This window comes from Schistocerca gregaria, chromosome X (assembly GCF_023897955.1).
Source record: "Schistocerca gregaria isolate iqSchGreg1 chromosome X, iqSchGreg1.2, whole genome shotgun sequence".
Lineage (NCBI taxonomy): Eukaryota > Metazoa > Arthropoda > Insecta > Orthoptera > Acrididae > Schistocerca > Schistocerca gregaria.
Genome location: NC_064931.1, coordinates 416,623,139 through 416,643,386, shown reverse-complemented (window position 1 = coordinate 416,643,386; position 20,248 = coordinate 416,623,139). Strand labels below are relative to the sequence as shown.

Sequence of the window (20,248 nt, the reverse complement as noted above, 5' to 3'; positions counted from 1 at the left end):
CAGAGCTGGTAGCGTATTTTGACCGTCGGACTCGCGAAACCCTCACGAGAGTTGCTACTTCTCGCTAGCACGGCACACTAACAAGCCTAGTTAACTCCAACTTCAATACACCCAGCCGCAGGAGAAAACCTTTCCACTCAGTTATACGGTCACTGCAAATAACTACACATTATACGACAAAATACAACTTCTATACCGCTTTTACCAAATGCAGTATATGTAATGATTAACACAGTTGCAAAGAAAACTCAGAAAAAATCACGTTTCCTTGTCTTCATTTCAGATATCGAATATGAGAACTACGAACAACCAAGGTAAGTTAGCCGCCAGAAGATTGCCGCTGTATATCCAGAGAACGCTGATGCGGCGGGACGGAAAACAAACCCTTTAATGTAGGTTAAAAGAACATAAGCAGACAATCATGAAACTGCTCATTTGAATAGCGAAACACGAGACATAAATCATCTATAGAAGAGACAGATTACACACTACTTCTGTAACATCAATAACTGCATCAGTTTAAAAAGGAAAACTTGAGAGCTGCAAGAGAATAGAGCCACTAGAACGTATAGGTAGGTAAAAACGGTTTTTTAAAAGCAAGATTCGTGAAGCAGTGTTGGCCTCCACACCAATTTTTGTGATAGTGAACCACAAATTAGTGCAAAGACAAGATTAATCAGAAGCTAATAAAGGATGATTAGCTCTCCTTCTCCCCCACTGCTCCTATGACAGCTGGTAAGGTGTAACACATCCTCTTAATGCATTTCACTGTGTTAGCTTAGGAACTGCTGAGTTCCTGAATTTCCATTTGTGTATTAAGATTGCTATTTTGTGTGTTTATGTGATGTCTTTGACATATTGGATTGTGAGTGTATTGGAGAAAAGACAAATAATTCTTTTCCCTTCTGCTCAACCAAACTTAGTAAGTTACGAGAAGTAGTGCCAATGGAATCTGCAAATGAGGAATGGGTGAGAGTTTGAAGTTCTGTGAAGCTACTAAGATGTAGCAAGAGATGTTCATGATAGTGGTGAGATATGAACCAAGTCACTACGAAAGGAAAATACAGAGTGTCCCAGTTATCTTGTCCACCCAAAATATCTCTGGAACAATAACAGCTATTGGAAAACGACTTTCACCGGTATCAATGTAGGGCTGGGGCCTATGAATGTACATATTTGGAAACATTCTAAAACGAAAGCATATGTGTTTTTTAACACAAACTTATGTTTTTTTAAATGAACCTCCTATATTTTTTCTTCAGCAATCCATAGCATGACAAAGCATATACACAATGGCGTTGATTGCATCGCAATATTCCCATTACATCCCGAGATACTGAGACGCGAAGTTGACGCTTGAAACACCCGACATGCGCTGCTAGCGCACGTCCTGAGGCTCAGGCGTGAACCTCATGCTGCCGTAATCGCAATGTGATTGACATGCGTAATCACACTTCCATACTTATCAAGAGGTCCGAAACGAATAATACGGTATGCCAACCAGCATTAACGTCGTACATTCCAGCAGGTATTTATCCCATAGGCTAGGGGTGATGCGGTTCTGTAACATATCTGTGTACCGCAACGTTAGTCACAAAGTTAACTTCGCTTATCGTTAATCCGTTACTAAAAAGGTAATGCCGTTCAACGTTAAAACTTTACTTTACTGTAGATGTAGCGCAAGTGACAGTTAATCATTCACTGGTAATAGTAAAATTCATGTTAATGGTTTTAGTGAAACGAGCAAGTGAACTAAAAGTTTTACCGTTGTTTCGGACCTCTTGATAAGTATGGAGGTGTGATTACACATGTCAATCACATCGCGATTACGGTCAGCATGGGATTCACGCCTGAGCCTCAGGACGTGCGCTAGCAGCGCATGTCGGGTGTTTCAAGCGTCAACTTCGCGTCTCAGTATCTCGGGATATAATGGGAATATTGAGATGCAATCAACGCCATTGTGTATGTGCTTTGTCATGCTATGGATTGCTGAAGAAAAAATATAGGATGTCCATTTAAAAAAAACATAAGTTTGTGTTAAAAAACACATATGCTTTCGTTTTAGAATGTTTCCAAATATGTACATTCATGGGCCCCAGCACTACATTGATACCGGTGAAAGTCGTTTTCCAATAGCTGGTATTGTTCCAGAGATATTTTGGGTGTACAAGATAGCTGGGACACCCTGTATATGCTCCGACGTCCGTGATAATCGTTACATTGACAAGTAGAGGATAGTGATGTACCAACAATTCACACCATTTCTTATGTAATTAATACTCGATGAATTTTTATTGCTTTTAGAAACCGATTTTTTCTTTTCCTTTGTGGGTAGCCAAATGATTGGCATCTACATTTAATGAAGCAAATTGCTTGCCTCGTGCACTACAGTGAAACAGGTTGTCTTTTAGTGACTTGAGTGCCTTGAGTTAGATTCTATATACTCGTAACCAAAACATTTTAATGTTGTCTGCTTATTTATGGCTAAGCTCTTACTGCGTTTACCACACTTCAACAGTTTCATTGTGACGTAGTCATCCCCAATGTCAGGTATTTACTCGTCTGACTCGCGTCTCGTAACACGAGCGCAGTTCTTTTCCATTGTTGCTTCTGGAATGGGCTGCCGCTGTCCGACAGCATACTTAAGCTGCCAAATATCTCAAAGACTCGCCTTCTGCAGACTTAAAGAATTTCGTAAATAGTGTAATTCAGGCATGGCCCTCCCTTACAAATTGAGTTAGGAATTAGATGATTGCAACAATTCGTTGTGTTCTTTTATATGGAGTATATAGGTTTTAGTATTTTCTGTTATGGGAATGTTTAACACCCTGTGTCCACCTCCGCAGCTGTATGGTACCCTGCGGAGGACCCGGTACTGCCAGGGACTTTTCCATGGTGGGAGTACTGACACGGCGTACACAGCTTTTTAGTTATTTACACCCATGTCTGGAAAGTCAGTCTGACAAGAAGCAAGGTTTTAAGGTACAAGTATAGAGAAAATATACGAACACTGTTAATCTGTTATTATACCACATGAAAATAAAATTTTCCCATTTGTTGTCGGTCTGTCTGTCTGCCCATCCATCTGTTAATACTCCTGTTTTGCAGGAACGGATAGTATACCAGGTTGAAATTTATGTCACATACTATGATCTACGGTCCCTTGTAGGGGTTAAAAATTTACATTCCTAAGTCAACGCAGTCTAAATATATCACCATCTATGTCACATATTTTGATACTCTAAAACTCACACAGTAAACGGTTACACGGAACATGGTGTAAATAACTACTATTTTCAGCCTGAAAATGCTATGGTAGGCGGGAATAGAACGCGTCCGTGCTAGATGGTGCACCAAGCGGAACTGCCACTAGACTAACAGAACCGGCCTGTGCACAGGGTGAAGAAAAAATGCAGCATGCGATTCCTCATCCCTATAAGACAAAACTGTATGTAGCAAAACCCTGTCCCACCAGCAGGTTTGTAAGTAGGCTGTTTAGGTTCTTATATTGGTAACGCCATAGCCACGTAGTGCTCTGTATGAAAATCACTGGCTGTGGTGTGTGCAGTCAGTGGGTGGGTGGCATTGTTGGAATTTGCTATTGTAGTGTTGGGCTGTTGGCTGTTAACAGCGCGTAGCGTTGCGCAGTTGGAGGTGAGCCGCCAGCAGTGGTGGATGTGGGGAGTGAGATGGCGGAGTTTTGGACAGAGACAGTAAATTTGTAAGACTGGATGTCATGAGCTCATATATATATATATATATATATATATATATATATATATATATATATATATATATATATATATATATATAATGACTTTTGAACACTATTAAGGTAAATACATTGTTTATTCTTTAATAAAATGTTTCATTGCTAACTATGCCTGTCAGTAGGTAGTGCCTTCAGTAGTTAGAATCTTTTATTTAGCTGGCAGTATTCGCGCTAGCTGTATTGCAGTTGTTCGAGTAACGAAGATTTTTGTGAGGTAAGTGATTTGTGAAAGGTATAGGTTAATGTTAGTCAGGGCCATTATTTGTAGGGATTATTGAAAGTCAGATTCCGTTGCGCTAAAAATATTGCGTGTTAGTTTAGTGTTGATCAGAATAGGTAAAGAGCGAAATGTCTGAATACGTCCAGTTCTGCTAAGGTGTTTAAAAATTAAATAATGTAAGAGGTTTATCAGCACAGTAATTCATTAAGTTTTCTAAGGGGACGTTTCAGGTTTAATAGAAATGTGACTTAAAGGACGAGAGCCTGGCAACACTGTAACTGTGCGCAGTAGCATGTACTCCGTGCCCCGTCCGAGCTCATTGACTCAGTGACAGAGGCAGTGTCGTGGGGAATGGATATGCACATTGAACGATGTCCAAGTAGCATTCACGCGAAACATATTCCTTTTTTCATGTAAAGCATCAAACTGTGTCCAGTTTATAACCCCACAATGCAGTATCTTGCACATTTATTTCTGTTACTGTTACATTTATTTAAATATTAACTTCTTACAGACGTGAACGACCGCTTTGTTTCGTCCATGACACAAATAAAGCCAATAGAGCGTAATAATTAGTACATTAACATCGTCTGTGTCCAGCGAGGTATAAAATACACAATAGGTAGGCTACAGTATATTGCGAAGTATGCTATGCATCATAATTCCATCCTGTACTTTGGAAGTCCATGCTCATCTCCACGAAGCTGGTACCTACACGTACGAGAAACGTTCGCTTTAGAGAGTTTGTTCAAGGCGACAACCTTGCACTTACAAACAGTTCGCGATTCGCTGGATCATATACTGCTCTGGACCCCTCGCAACACACCTGAATTCACCATTGTCGAAGCGGCATGCACGCGAACTATTAGGTTGTCTACATCCATGGATGGAGTACTATAAACTTGTTCCTTTATGTGTCCCCACAAATTAACATCTAGTGGATTAAAGTCCGGAGAACGAGGAGGCCGGGATATTGGACCTCCACGACCAATTTATTCCTTGGAAATGCTTCATGTAAATAGTTACGCACATTCATTCCAAAGTGTGGCAGTGCACCATCATGGTGAAACCATAGTTGTCGCTGAACACTAATTGTATGTTTTCTAATGTGTCAGGCAAAGTATTGCTTAGAAACGTACGACATGGGTGCACATTCAACTTGTCCGGCAATGGGTAAGGGCCCAAAAGCACTGTAAGGTGTCAGGCAAATCCAACACCTTCCATGAAAACCCTGACATGATAAGCAAATCCAGAAGTATGTCACATAGCTCCAAATAAATCGTGACATTACATTAACCAAAGTAATACGAGTAACGAGTGAGCAAATGGAATACCACAGACTAACACAAGAATGCCTAAATGCATGTCGTACCTTCCCACCGTGAGACCGACGCAGTTCCGAGAGGAGAAACGAGAACAGAAGCCGAGAGCAGAACCGTGTTAAGCTAGAAGGCCCTACGATAAGGGACGGACTGGACACCCACGTCGCCAGCTAACCAATAGGGCTCACCACCCGCACGTTTTAGTGTGAGACATTTTCGCGTCTCTGTTACGTCAAGGACCACCCCCCAGCCCATGTTAAAAGCTAGAGCCCTCCAGAAAAACAGTATAGATCTTACGATAACACAAAAAGGGCCATTACCACCCGCAAGTTTTAGCGTGAGCCTTTTCGCGTGTCTGTTACATTAGGACCACTCCCCAGCCCATGTTAAAAGATAGAGCCCTCCAGATGAACAGTATAGATCTTACGATAGCGCTAAAAGGACCACACCAGCTGCAGGTTTTAGCGTGAGAGTTTTTCGCGTCTCTGTTACGTTGCAAACTTTAAAAACATTGCCCCAACAAGGAAAGTATAACGTTTCTCATTGGATAGACAGAATTGTTGTAGGCGGAGCTTAAGGTTAACATTGAGACCCTGATTGGCCAGATGAAAACACAGCCAGATAGTTTTTTTAAAATCAACTTCGGTAAATTGTAGTAAGGAGAAGTTAGGAAGGAGTTGTTTCCGAGATGGCGAGGTGAGCGGAGCTGTGCTGCCCGCCGCTGCCCTGACGCTGCCTAAACACCGACAAGGTAATGAACGCACGCGATGCCGAATTTTTGAGCGCGTAAGGCTTCACTCAGAACTGCAGAAGTCTCATCTGTTACACCCCCTTTTTGCGTAATACTAGTGTCGATCGTTAATTAAAACTCATGGTGTTCACATTTGCCACTTGAAGAACAGATCTGAAACGCGATGATTTTTCTTTTATATAGTTATTGAGAAGCCGCATCAGCCACTGTAATTTACGACAAGTTAGGTAAGTAATTAAAGATAATTGAGGGTCGCTGTAGACCATTTTGATAGTTTTCTATTTTGTGAAACTTAAACCTAGATTATAGATGTGATATGGCATAGGTCATCCTTCGATCGATTGTAGAACTTCGAAACCCATTCAGGGAATATTCGTTCACATTTTTGTTGAACACAGTTGGTTTTTACCATCCTGTATTAAAACATTTCCTTTTATCAATAGTGCAATTTATAAACGATGTTTTGTGAGTAGAATAAAATTTCCAATGGTAAACTTAACTGCTTTTTCGACGTTATTTTACCAGCTAACTAAAAACAGGAAAGCCTTCAACCCCTTCCACTAAATTTAGTTAGTATTAAGATTCTTTTACAGGGAGTGCAGTGGAGCTGACGCTGAGATCACTTAGTATTTGGTTATATCATCGCTAGTCTCACTGAACTCTTCTGAATTCTACTTGTCATGTGTAGTCTGGCGTCTCCTTACCAGCAACAGGTCCCAGGTTCAAAGTAGTTAATTCCCTAAAAAACACGCGCAGAGCGTCGTTGCGCGAAAGTGGTAGGGAGACACGATATAGTACAAACAGAAACCACCCAGAATGTTTAGAGCACTCCGCCCACGATTTCTGCCCACAGGTTTATGCCAAAGCGTACCTGAAAGTCACGTTCATGAGTGATGCGTAGGTTGTGTTCAGACTAACAATGGCTGTTGTGGAGGTTGAAAATACCTTCTCGAGTGAAGCTGGATTCGTCAGTTCCAATCACGTTATTTATAAAATGTTCGTTATTATCCACTTGGTGCAAAAGCCATTCACAAAACTGTAATCGTCGAATGCGGGCTCCTAACCAGTAGTGCTGCGTTAACGTGTAATGATATGGATGCAGTTCTTCATCGTGAAAAAGTTCACCAACCAGGCTTTGAGATACCTGGAACTGTATTGCAGTGTCATGGTTACTTCACTGAGGTGATCGGTGAACGGTTTCAAGAATCGCATCCTCTGTTTGTGCAGTACATCTAGTCCTTGAGCTACCTCTGTCCATTACTTGTGAACGAAGATTACCGGTTACCCGAAGGCGTTGTTCCAGGCGACGAAAAACATTCTTGTCGGGATGGAGCCTTTGAGGGTGCCATGCAGCATACGCACGAACAGCAGCTGGAGACGGTCTACCGGATGCACGAGGCACCAAAAGAATAGCGACGTTTTCATCGTTTCACCATTTATGGTTGTGCACTGCGTGGCTAGTAGACACATAAATGCAGTTTTATGGATGTCATTGTCATGTGATAGGCTATTGTCATGTCAAAAGATGACGCACTGCTTCGGCGGTCCCGGCGGAGATTCGAGTCCTCCCTCGAGCATGGGTGTGTGTGTTTGTCCTTAGGATGATTTAGGTTAAGTAGTATGTAATCTTAGGGACTGATGACCTTAGCAGTTAAGTCCCATACGATTTCACACACATTTTGAACGCACTGTTTATAAACGACGACAACTTGGGAACGGATGTCTAGGAAAAAGAAAAACCCTGATGAAGATTTTAACCATAGCTATATGTGGATATGGGTTTGATGTCCCAATGGTCTAGTACAGGGCTTCCCAACCTTTTCAGCTGGCGGACCCCTTCTTCAGACGAAAATCCAGGGCGGACCCCCTCGTCAGTCAAGAGCACACCCATGGCAACTGAAAACTTATTAATGCACGAGCCATGTTCCCAATTCGTCTAGCATGCAAGAAACAATATCATTAACACACGGCTTTATGAGATTTCCTGCAATGGTATGAGCGTTGCCTGTTTTTGCCACTCGATAACTAACCAAGAAAGAAGCTTTTAATGAATTTTCATTAATTGTTTTTGCATGAGTTTTCATCAAATGCTGAGAAGCAGCTAGTTCAGCACTCTTCCTTTTGAAAAAATCGATGTCTTTAGCCTGGAAATTCCGGCGAATACCTTCAAAATGACGGTGCAGTTTAACTGGAACCATTGAACTGTTCGAAAGGACTCGCGCACAGATTACACTCTGAGCTTTACCCTTCTTTGTCTCCATAAAGCCCATTTCTAAATAGCTTTCGTTGTACCTACGCTTCTTGGTTATTCCAATTCCACAGGATATTGCAACCAATGGAGTATTTGCAGCGTTTTCACATAATAAATCCGACAAGGCTCGCTCCGCGCATGCGTAAAAGGTTTCAGCGCATCTAGCCCCGTGAGCCGGCCCACGAACGACCCCCGTGTTTTTGCGAAACAGTCGATCAGAGAAGCCGCATTCTCCGGCACTAAAATGTGTATTCGTTCTCACTTAGGAACCGCAAAGGCTGCTTGGGAATAAGACCTGAAGTAAGACTACACATGATCTCCACACGACAAAAAAAAAAAAAAAATGATGAATTTCATTTTCACATTTTTATTCAATAATTTTACTCATTATTTTACACCATTTGGTGAAATGTGGCCGCGGACCCCCTAGAAAGAGCCGGCGGATCCCTAAGGGGTCCGCGGACCACACGTTGGGAAGCCCTGGCCTAGTAGACCACACATCCTCAAGGTTATTGAGATCTGGTGACCGTGATCGGCAGGAGAGATGCGAAAATTCATCCTCGTGCTCATGGAACACGTCTTGGACGATGCTGTGTGAACAGTGGCGCTAGCCGGCCGCAGTGGCCGTGCGGTTCTGGCGCTGCAGTCTGGAACCGCGAGACCGCTACGGTCGCAGGTTCGAATCCTGCCTCGGGCATGGATGTGTGTGATGTCTTTAGGTTAGTTAGGTTTAACTAGTTCTAAGTTCTAGGGGACTAATGACCTCAGAAGTTGAGTCCCATAGTGCTCAGAGCCATTTGAACCATTTTTTTAACAGTGGCGCTGTCGTCCTGGAACACAGCATCTGCATTAGGGAAGAAACATAGTAGCATGGGATCGTCCTGATCAGCCAAAACTGTCACGTAATTGTTGGCAGTAAAGCGAATTCTCAAAGGCCCCGGGAATATCACGATATGGCTTCCTAAACCAACACCGAACCCCTGCCACATTTCTCTATTCGGTAGTAAACTCGGCAAGAAGGTGAAAACAGTGTGAAACAAGAGTCATCTGACCAAATGCCTTTCTTCCATTGCTCTAAAGCCCAGGTTTTATCGCTTTGGCACAACATTTTCCAGTTACGTGCATTTGCATCACTGATGAGTGGTTTTGGAATTGCAGTTCTGCCTGAAACTCCCTGATTATGGAGCTCCCTTGAAACGGAACTTGTTGTCCCGTTCTATATTTTTCTCAACAAATTCCGGTACAGGCGAATTATAGCGACAGTGTTTTTACTCGGCAGAAATAAATCTGTGGGTAACAAGCAGGAGAGAGTGGACTAAGCGGTGTTTATTTATTTGTTTATTTTATTTCGTGTGTGCCACGTTTCCCTGCATCCTTTCCCTTGTGCGACCTGGACTGTATGAATGAGAAATTATGTGAAACAGCAGAAAGCTTTAGTCAGAGCTTGTGGCATTGCATCAGTAGAGTGGTTCTGTGGTAGTATAGCACTAACCCTAAACGCGAACAAGTTTGGCAAGAAAGTGGGCAGCTCAGGTCAGAGAAGTCGCGAAGACACGAGTATTGGCTCTGTCAGGTTGGCGAACCATCCCCTCCACCATCTTTTGAACGAACAACTGTTGGGCAATGTGGTCGCAGGTCGACTTGTTTCCGGGTAGCGACGCTGACAGACGTGGAGGACGGAGCTCACGATTCTGGCAATGTTAACAAAGCTATTAGAATGTTTCAAACCTGTTCGTTAATAAAGTCCCTATAAAGTCCCTATAAGGGAGTTTATTTTCATAATTTAGCATAATTTCAGTAAGAACTTCTCGTTTGTGCCTTGGTCACGCACGCATCATGAGCCTTAAGCTCACGGTCGTATTATTGCTCTGTGGTCTTTCTTTTGCAGAAATATTTTAGGGGATTTTTTTTTTATTTTTCACATGTTTTCTTTGTGTATTTGCTTTCCCGCCATGTGGTCGGTCGGAGCAACGGTCACATTGATAAAGTGCAATTTCTATCTGGAAATGTACAGTAGACGGGTGAATAGCTATGCGGAAGAGCGTGAGTGAAAGACAGGGAAGGAATAATCTCGTGTGTTTGTATTTTTTTGTATTTCTGTTGGCTACCGTAACTTGGCGACGTGTGTGGACTTCTATCATGGTGATAGTAAATGTTTCTTGGCCCCCCTCTCCCCCATAGCTATTTGATTTGCTTACAATGAAGTACGTTACGTGAAATATACGGTTTAAACTCCTGTATCTAGGAAGGTTCAGATTTAAATGCCCATTGATGGGATAAAGACTTGCAAAATTTTCCCACCATATGATCGTAAATGTTCTTTCCCCTCAGCTCAGTAACGTGGTGTTGTTTCGGAACGCAGGATTAAACCAAAATTGGCAGTCATAGTCAAGTGCACCACTTCCTACCCCAGTTCAGCGTTCGTTTTGAATGGGAATTGAAATATATAGGCAGATACTCTTCCTCCCTGACCGAGTTCGCTTGTAGAGTCTTTGCTGAACTTGTTCTGCGTGACCTGTAGCAATTAAACGAAATGTCAATAGAAGGCATGGGTTTAAGCATAATTGTGTGCCTGCACAAAATTCCACTGAAGCCAGGTCTGCGCTCCTCTCTCCCTTTCCATAATTACGTGGCGAAAGTGAATCATGTTAACTAGAGAGACCAGTTGTGATGATGTATATTCCAACAGATACACGGCTAGTTGTTGAACTGCCATTGGTATTAAATAAATATCAATTAAACTATACTCTCGACTGACCATTTCCTCTCTTCTTCATAAAGAATAGGTGAAAGTTAGTCATTATCACAGTCGAATGCTGGGTCGACAAATAAAAGTAAATAAAAGCGCTATGCTGCCTATTAAGACCTGCATAGGTGCCTTCTGTAGTGGTTCTAAAAATATTGTGTTATCCGTTGGTTCAAATTTTTACCGGTTTGTTAAACCCACCCGCTAGAAATTATTAATATCCCAGCAATAACTCGCAGGGGACTGCAATTTCGTATACCACACGAACTTTTTGAACCATTGCTACAGAGGGTAGCTTGCAGAAGCTAGAGGACATGATAAGTCACGGTAATCTTCCTACGAGGTCGAGTTTTTACAATACCATCGGTAGTAAAAGGTTACGTTGCATCCTTAGTGTTGTTTTGGAGCAGAAAGGTATCTCGAGTGCGAGATTCAGTTGTGCAGTGTCTTTTCCTGCTATCGTCCTCTTATTTTTCGTCATTGTCCTCTTCAACGACGGTCCATCACTCCACACACACTTTCGTCCGGGTTATTACTTAGCGGTTGTTTCTCCGCTTTCCATGTATGCGGTATAAATCTTCGATACGGTGCGTCTTGAAACAACAAGCTCTTCGACTATCTTGGTTACTGAAGCGTAAGTTCAGCAAGAATTTGGCCACGCCTTCGTGGTGATGCACTCACGATTACGCAGAACACTGTTGTGGCCACGACTGACACTTACAACATATTGAGGAGACTGCGCAGGTTCAGTTCGTGGTCAAGTACAGGCCTGGCTATCATCTGCAGCTATGTTCAAGCTTGCATTTCTCCATTTGTCCAACCCCTGTAAAGGTCTAACTGTACAATGCTATGTCTGTGAAGCTTAAGATCTCTTTGGCGAGGATCGCACTGTTTCGGCCAAATACCATATTTGGATTTATTATTAGACATTGTTACTCAGTATTCATATCAAATTATATCATTTTGTTTAGGAAAAGATTCTACTGTATCCTTACACATGAAGTTTTTTTTCCTTTAAGAGCTATCGTAAGAGTGCTTTATACAGGGTGGTCCATTGATAGTGACAGGGCCAAATATCTCACAAAATAAGCATCAAACGAAAAAACTACATAGAGCGAAACTTGTCTAGCTTGAAGGGGGAAACCAGATGGCAGTATGGTTGGCCCGCTAGATGGCGCTGCCGTAGGTCAAACGGATATCAACTGCGTTTTTTTGAATAGGACACCCCATTTTTTATTACATATTCGTGTAGTACGTAAAGAAATATGAACGGTTTAGTTGGACCACTTTCTTCACTTTGTGACAGACAGCGCTGCAACAGTCATAAACGTATAAGTAAGTGGTATCACGTAACATTCCGTCAGTGCGGACGGTATTTGCTTCGTGATACATTACCCGTGTTAAAATGGACAGTTTACCAATTGCGGAAAAGGTCGATATCGTGTTGATGTATGGCTATTTTGATCAAAATGCCCAACGGGCGTGTGCTATGTCTGCTGCTCGGTATCCTGGACGACATCATTCAAGTGTCCGGACCGTTCGCCGGGTAGTTACGTTATTTAAGGAAACAGGAAGTGTTCAGCCACATGTGAAACGTCAACCACGACCTGCAACAAATGATGATGCCCAAGCAGGTGTTTTAGTTGCTGTCGCGGGTAATCCGCACATCAGTAGCAGACAAATTGCTCGGGAATCTCAAAAATGCTACATCAACATCGATTGCACCCGTACCATATTTCTATGCACCAGGAATTGCATGGAGCCGACTTTGAACGTCGTGTACAGTTCTGTCACTGAGCACAAGAGAAATTACGGGACGAAGACAGATTGTTTTGCATATGTTCTATTTAGCGACGAAGCGTCATTCACCAACAGCGGTAACGTAAACCGGCATAATATGGACTATTGGGCAACGGAAAATCCACGATGGCTGCGACAAGTGGAACATCAGCGAACTTGGCGGGTTAATGTATGGTGCAGCACTATGAGAGAAAGGATAATTGGCCCCCATTTTATCGATGGAAATCTAAATGGTGCAATGTATACTGATATCCTATGTAATGCTCTACCGATGTTACTACAAGATGTTTCACTGCATGACAGAATGACGATGTACTTCCAACATGATGGAAGTCTGGCACGTAGCTCGCGTGCGGTTGAAGCGGTATTGAATAGCATATTACATGACAGGTGGATTGGTCGTCGAAGCACTATCCATGGCCCGCACGTTCACCGGCTCTGACGTCCCCGGATTTCTTTCTGTGGGAAAAGTTGAAGAATATTTGCTATCGTGATCCACCGACAACGCCTGAAAACATGCGTCAGGGCATTGTCAATGCATGTGCGAACATTACGGAAGGCGAACTACTCGCTGTTGAGAGGAATGTCGTTACACGTATTGCCAAATGCATTGAAGTTGACGGACATCATTTTGAGCATTTATTGCATTAATTTGGTATTTACAGGTAATCACTCTGTAACAGCATGCGTTCTCAAAAATGATAAGTTCACAAAGGAACATGTATCACATTGGAACAACCGAAATAAAATGTTCAAACGTACCTACTTTCTGTATCTTAATTTAAAAAATCTACCTGTTACCAACTGTTCGTCTAAAATTGTGAGACATATGTTTGTGACTATTACAGCGCCATCTATCACAAAGCGAAAAAAGTGGTCCAACTAAAACGTTATATTTCTTTACGTACTACACGAACATGTAATAAAAATAGGGTGTTACTATTAAAAAAAAACGCAGTTGATATCCGTTTGACCTACGGCAGCGCCATCTAGCGCGCCAACCATAGCGCCATCTAGTTCCCCCTTCAAGCTAGATAAGTTTCGTTCTTTGTAGTTTTTTCATTTGACACTTATTTCGTCAGCTATTTGGCCCGGTCACGATCAATGGACCACCCTGTATACACATCTCAGACTACTCACGTATTCATTTATTTTTGGTTATGGGTAATTACCCCCGTTGTTTGTGGGAACAGCTTGTAGCATTGTGCTGTTATGTTGTGTAGCCCCCACCTTCCTGAGAAAGTTCTTCGTACCCAGAGCTCTGTCGGTTATAGTTACTTCTTTTGAGCTATCGTTACGTACTGTGACAGAACGCTACAGATACGAAGGGTAGTCATTACGGTTTGAACATCACATAAAAAAGAAGCTACATAAATATTTATTTGTTTTTGTGCAGGTACATATTGGCAGCCCTGGTACGCACTAAAATTCCCGCCAAACGGCATCGTAGGAGGTCGCTAGAGGACCCAATACCTAGTGACATGGTTCAAATATGACTAAAAAGTGTGACACGGGGATGTGAATGTGCTGACATTTACCTATAAACAAACACCAATATTAACTATGGAAGTTTGTTTCGTGGGAAGTTAATTGAAACTTAATGCCGTGAAAGCTTATAATTCGAATCTAGCTGATTACTTGAGATACTTATGGGAAGGAAACGTGAAATATGGAGCCCGGTGAGATCAAATAAGAAACTGCTTGAATTAATAAATAGCGATTGTGATACACGCGACGTCGACGGGGCGACAAATGTGAAGCCTTGTCACACCAGGCTGTGAGCCTAACGATTTTTTTTTCCTTTAATGTTGTTCGCGCGTTCTGAATTGACCGTCGAAATAAGTGTAACAGATCGTAATTATGGATGACAGCATCAGATATAATAGGGACGTTAACATCTGTACAATGCTGAAAATTACTGCAGTAGCCCATATTTTGTTCAGAGAGTGGCCAGAAAATAGTACAGTAAATGTAGAGATATCCCCCCCTGCTGATTTGTGTTAGCTGCTGGCGATTGGTGGGTGGAGAGCGCAGAGAGCGTAATGAAAGCTGAGGGGAGCGGTGCTGGTGGACGCCAGAATGCGTCGCCACGGCAACCATCGATCGTACAGCCCTCATCGGAAGTGTCCCAGACCTGTTGTAAACACGTCTGCGGTCGCCGCTGTCACTACCTTTGACTTCTGCGTAAACATTTACACCTACATCTGGACAACACGTGCCGCCACCGAGTGAGTCACTGCACCGTTAATTTCGGTGTTCTGCAAACATCACATGTCATCATGGAATCTAATTAAGTGCAGCCATTAAATCTCTCAGGGTCGGTAACAAAACCGGTTTTTATTGTACCGTACTCGTATGGAAATGAGTAGCGCATACGTTTAATGGTGTCACAAGAAACTGATTCATGCAAATTCGAAATAAGTGTTTTTGTGAATTATTACTATTCTCCTTCGATCCGATATTGTGCTTTATCTCTAATAATCTCACCGTCGATTGGATATTAAACTCCAGTATTCCATTCTTATATATATATGTGTTTCTGTTCTTTCGGGCATGTCAAAAATAACATACAGGACATATACACTACTAGCCATTAAAATCGCTACACCACAAAGATGACGTGCTACAGACGCGAAATTTAACCGACAGGAAGAAGATGCTTTGATATGCAAATGATTAGCTTTTCAGAGCATTCACACAAGGTTGGCGCTAGTGGCGACACCTACAACTTGCTGACATGAGGAAAGTTTCAACCGATTTGTCATACACAAACAGCAGTTGACCGGCGTTACCTGGTGAGAAACGTTGTTGTGATGCCTCGTGTAAGGAGGAGAAATGAGTACCATCACGTTTTCGACTTTGATAAAGGTCAGATGGTAGCCTATAGCGATTGCGGTTTATCGTATCGCGACATTGCTGCTCGCGTTGGTCGAGATCCAATGACTGTTATCAGAATATGGAATGGGTGGGTTCAGGAGGGTAATACGGAACGCCGTGCTGGATCCCAACGGCCTCGTAACGCTGCATCACAGACAGGAGCCCCTGCGATGGTGTACTCAACTACGAACCTGGGTGCACGAGTGGCAAAACGTAATTTTTTCGGATGAAACCAGGTTCTGTTTACAGCATCGTGATGGTCGCATCCGTGTTTGGCGACATCGGGGTGAACGCTCATTGGAAGCTTGTATTCGTCATCGCTATACTGGCGTATCACCTGGCGTGATGGTATGAGGTGTCATTGGTTACACCTCTCGGTCACCCCTTGTTCGCATTGACGGCACTTCGAACAGTGGACGTTATATTTCAGATGTGTTACGACCTGCGAAACCCTAAATTTCAGCAGGATAATGCACGACCGCATGTTGCAGGTCCTGTACGGGCCTTTCTGGATACAGAAAATGTTCGACTGTTGCCCTGGCCAGCACATTCTCCACATCTCTGACCAATTGAAAACGTATGGTCAATGGTGGCCGAGCAACTGGCTCGTCACAATACGCCAGTCACTACTCTTGATGAACTGTGGTATCGTGTTGAAGCTGCATGGGCAGCTGTACCTGTACACGCCATCCAAGCTCTGTTTGACTCAATGCACAGGCGTATCAAGGCCATTATTACGGCCAGAGGTGGTTGTTCTGGGTACTGATTTCTCAGGATCTATGCACCCAATTTGCGCGAAAATGTAATCGCATGTCAGTTCTAGTATAACATATTTATCCAATGAATACCCGTTTATCATTTGCATTTCTTCTTGGTGTAGCAATGTTAAGGGCCAGTAGTGTATTTAATTAAGGCGAAGACGGCAAATATCTCTTCAGTGCGGATGCACACCTGGCTTGAACTCTTACGGGAATGAATGAAATCTGGCGAGTAATGAGGATAATGAGCGAGGGACACTACATTAGTAGTGTGTGGATAAGTTGAGAATGCGTGTGTGATGGGAGGCGTGCCAGGGTAGTCCGTGCAGGTGCAATGACCACTGTGTCCGGATGGCTTAGTAGTCAAGTATCTGCATGGCGCTCCAGTGTTCGGTGTTGTACTTGTTAGGTGAAAATTTGATTAACAGTTCATTTTAGTCACAGGAGAACATGTACCCTGCTATTCGAGCCTAAACTGGAAACTGCAAATGACTCGATCCAAAATGGAACTCGGTGATGTCACAAAATACAGCATAAAGCAGTTGCAGCGCCTTAATCAAGTTGTCTTCGCAGTATCATATAATGACAAGGTCTATAAGGATGTCTTGGAAGCAGGAGAGCTGGCACAATTAGCATATTGCAATGACATCTTTGTGGGTGCCGTGTGCTGCAGAACTGATACATCAGAGAATTTGCACCCTCTATATATTATGACACTGGGTTGTCCTTTTCACTACCACTTTCTAGGAACTGGTACAAAATTTGGAACATGTACTGAACTATGTCGAAAACTACGGAAATTTTGACAGCTTTTTCCTGCACGTATAAGTAAATAATGAAGGTGCCATCGAGTTCTATAAGAGTCTCGGCTTTGAGATTGTTGGAACAAAAGAGTTATATTATAAACGTATAGAACCTGATGATGCTTATGTCTTACAAAGGACATTTAGACCCCTGGCGCAACAGGACAAATAATGTAACACATTTGGAACACACTGCAACAGACGTTTGTCCGTGAAATACAGAAAATTGTTTGTTTCATATCGGGACAAGGTGGTGCGATGAAGAATATCAGTTATTTATTTGGCTACAGCTCTGCAAGCAGAAACTTGAAAATTTGTGATAATGACATTATGGTTCCAATTTGCTTGCTGTGTTCTAGTGTAGGTGTGATAATTTGTGTAATGTTTTCTGCTCTTTGAATGTTAAAGTTTTGCTGTTTTAAGGTACTGAGCAATGAAATTTTACCCCCTTCATTTTAATAAATTGACATGTAGAAAAAAGTGGTCAGAGCATCCGCCCAGTAAGCAGGGGACCCGCGTTTCAATCCCAGTCCAGCACAAATATTCACTTCCCATTGATTACATCAGTGCCTACGTGCAGCCAACCTCTATAGGTCCTTTGTGTCTTGTTTGCTTTTTTGTCTAACGGAGCATGAAGACGGTCTAAAACTCTATGATGGCCAGCCCCTATACGAGTCAAAACGGTGTGGAGCAGGTGAGATGCAGTCGATGGAAGATCTGTCTCGTGTGTTCTGATTCCTTAACGGGTGAGGCATGTGAAATTGGTAAAAAATGTTATTTTTTTGCTACCAAGTTGTTTTGTAGCATGTTATAAATATTGTCTTCAGTTTTCAGTGTCTAATTCGAGCTACAAATGTTGTAAAAGCCATCATATTTGAAATAGTGCTCAGTGCTACGCTCCGTTTTCTACACAACTCTCGCCCTGTTCGCGATATTTTATTATTTCTCGCCATCAGAGGATACATTTATCTGTAGAGTGTAGAACGCTTGAGCCCATTTACTACGCAATTAAGATTTATCAAGTAAATACAGAGCCGACCGCGGTGGTCTAGCGGTTCTAGGCGCTCAGTCCGGAACCGCGCGAATGCTACGGTCGCAGGTTCGAATCCTTCCTCGGGCATGGATGTGTGTGATGTCCATAGGTTAGTTAGGTTTAAGTAGTTCTAAGTTCTAGGGGACTGATGACCACAGATGTTAAGTCCCATAGTGCTCAGAGCCATTTTTTTGTAAATACACACATGATGGAAAACGAAACCCAAAGGAAAGCTTAAATAACATCATTTAGAAGAGACACTCATCTACTACTTTTAAAATTTCGTCTTTTAAATCTTGTATGGAACTAAAGACCCGGAAGAATCGGGACCTTTCACTGAAAACCTATTGAAGTCTATTGATATGTGTATTGTTAGTTCTGAAATGTCATTCAAGAATGTTGCCAAACGAACTCGCCAGAAGGATCAGACTAGGAGGAAAGAGCTGCATGAAGACAAAAAAATGCTTGGTTACGGCTTGCATTAAGATACTTGTTTCTGGGATAAATTCTAGTAATTTTTTTTCATGCATTTCCACAACTGTTATTTCTCGGACTTCAAAGTGGTTCAAATGGCTCTGACCGCTATGGAACTTAACATCTGAGGTCATCAGTCCTTTAGAACTTAGAATTACTTAAACCTAACTAACATAAAGACATCAGACATATCCATTCCCGATGCAGGATTCGAACCTGCGACCGTAGAGGTCACACGTTTCCAGACTGAAGCGCCTAGAACCGCACGGCCAAATCGGCCGGCTATTCGGAAGTCGTATTTGAATGTTGCGTGTTTGTGAAAAGAATGTTTTGTGCATTGTGTAAGAAGGAGAATTCTACAGCGGTGTGACCGTAGGATATCGAGAATGCAGTTCATCTTTCCGTGGTACTGCTGGTCCCGCTGATCAGCATCCCACGAATGTCATGCTATGGATTTAGGTGGGACACACACGGACAATGTGGTTACGTCTGGAGCACCACGGACATCCACCACGACGACCAATGTTCCGTAACTTCGCAGCTACAGGCATTATATCAGCTCCACCTGTGCTGTACATTAAAATAGTCCCTTTAATGCCTTTACGTCCACTTCTCTTCCAGCATCTGGTAGATTTTCCAACTATGTTACTTCTTTTGATCGGTCGTTTGTTGTTGGTGGATTTACTGCTACCATGAACATTGTTTTTTGAGAGGCCTCGAGTGGTCCAATTGATGATGTTATCTCTAACGACTATATCGCATCGGTGTGGTATCTGAGCGCTTTGGCTGCTTTGAGACAATGGCGCATCATGTGAGGACAGCAAAGTGTAATCAAAGAATGCCGTTGCTACCCTTTACTCTAGCTCTAATCCATCGACACTCTACCGCAACTCAAACATATAAAGCAGTATTTGTTAACTGTTTTGTTTGGGTGTCGCATTTTCCATATTACATCTCCTGGTTTACCTATGAAGTTACATCCGACATTACGCCTGTCTCTAAATACTGATGTACATGTCACTCTCATTGTTCTTGCTGTACTAATTACGAATGATGGTGTCATCGTGGTGAGGCTCCAAGTGCAAATGGGCTTGCGGCTGCCGTTGGTCATCCTATATTATGGCGGCAGAGAACGCTGGTGGCATGGTTCAATGAGCGTGGGCATGGATGTAGGTGATGTCCTTAGGCTAGTTAGGTTTAACTAGTTCTAAGTTCTAGGGGACTAATTACCTCAGAAGTTGCGTCCCATAGTGCTCAGAGCCATTTGAACCATTTTTCAATGAGCTTGCACCATTGAGTCTACCAGATTCCACACGTCTGCTATCGTCATCAGACAAAAAGTTGCGTTTCCGTTGCTATGACACCGATGATACCACAGAGGTAAAAAATTGTGCAGTTACTCTCATGTTTTGCTGTCCCTGTTGAATCAGTGTTTTTTTTC

General features: G+C 42.6%; 1 pseudogene; it reads left to right on the top strand.

Annotated features, from left to right (window-relative positions):
- Positions 1-16,985: 16,985 nt before the first annotated feature.
- On the top strand, positions 16,986-17,472 carry LOC126299211 (probable N-acetyltransferase san; annotated as a pseudogene).
- The last annotated feature ends 2,776 nt before the right edge of the window (positions 17,473-20,248 follow it).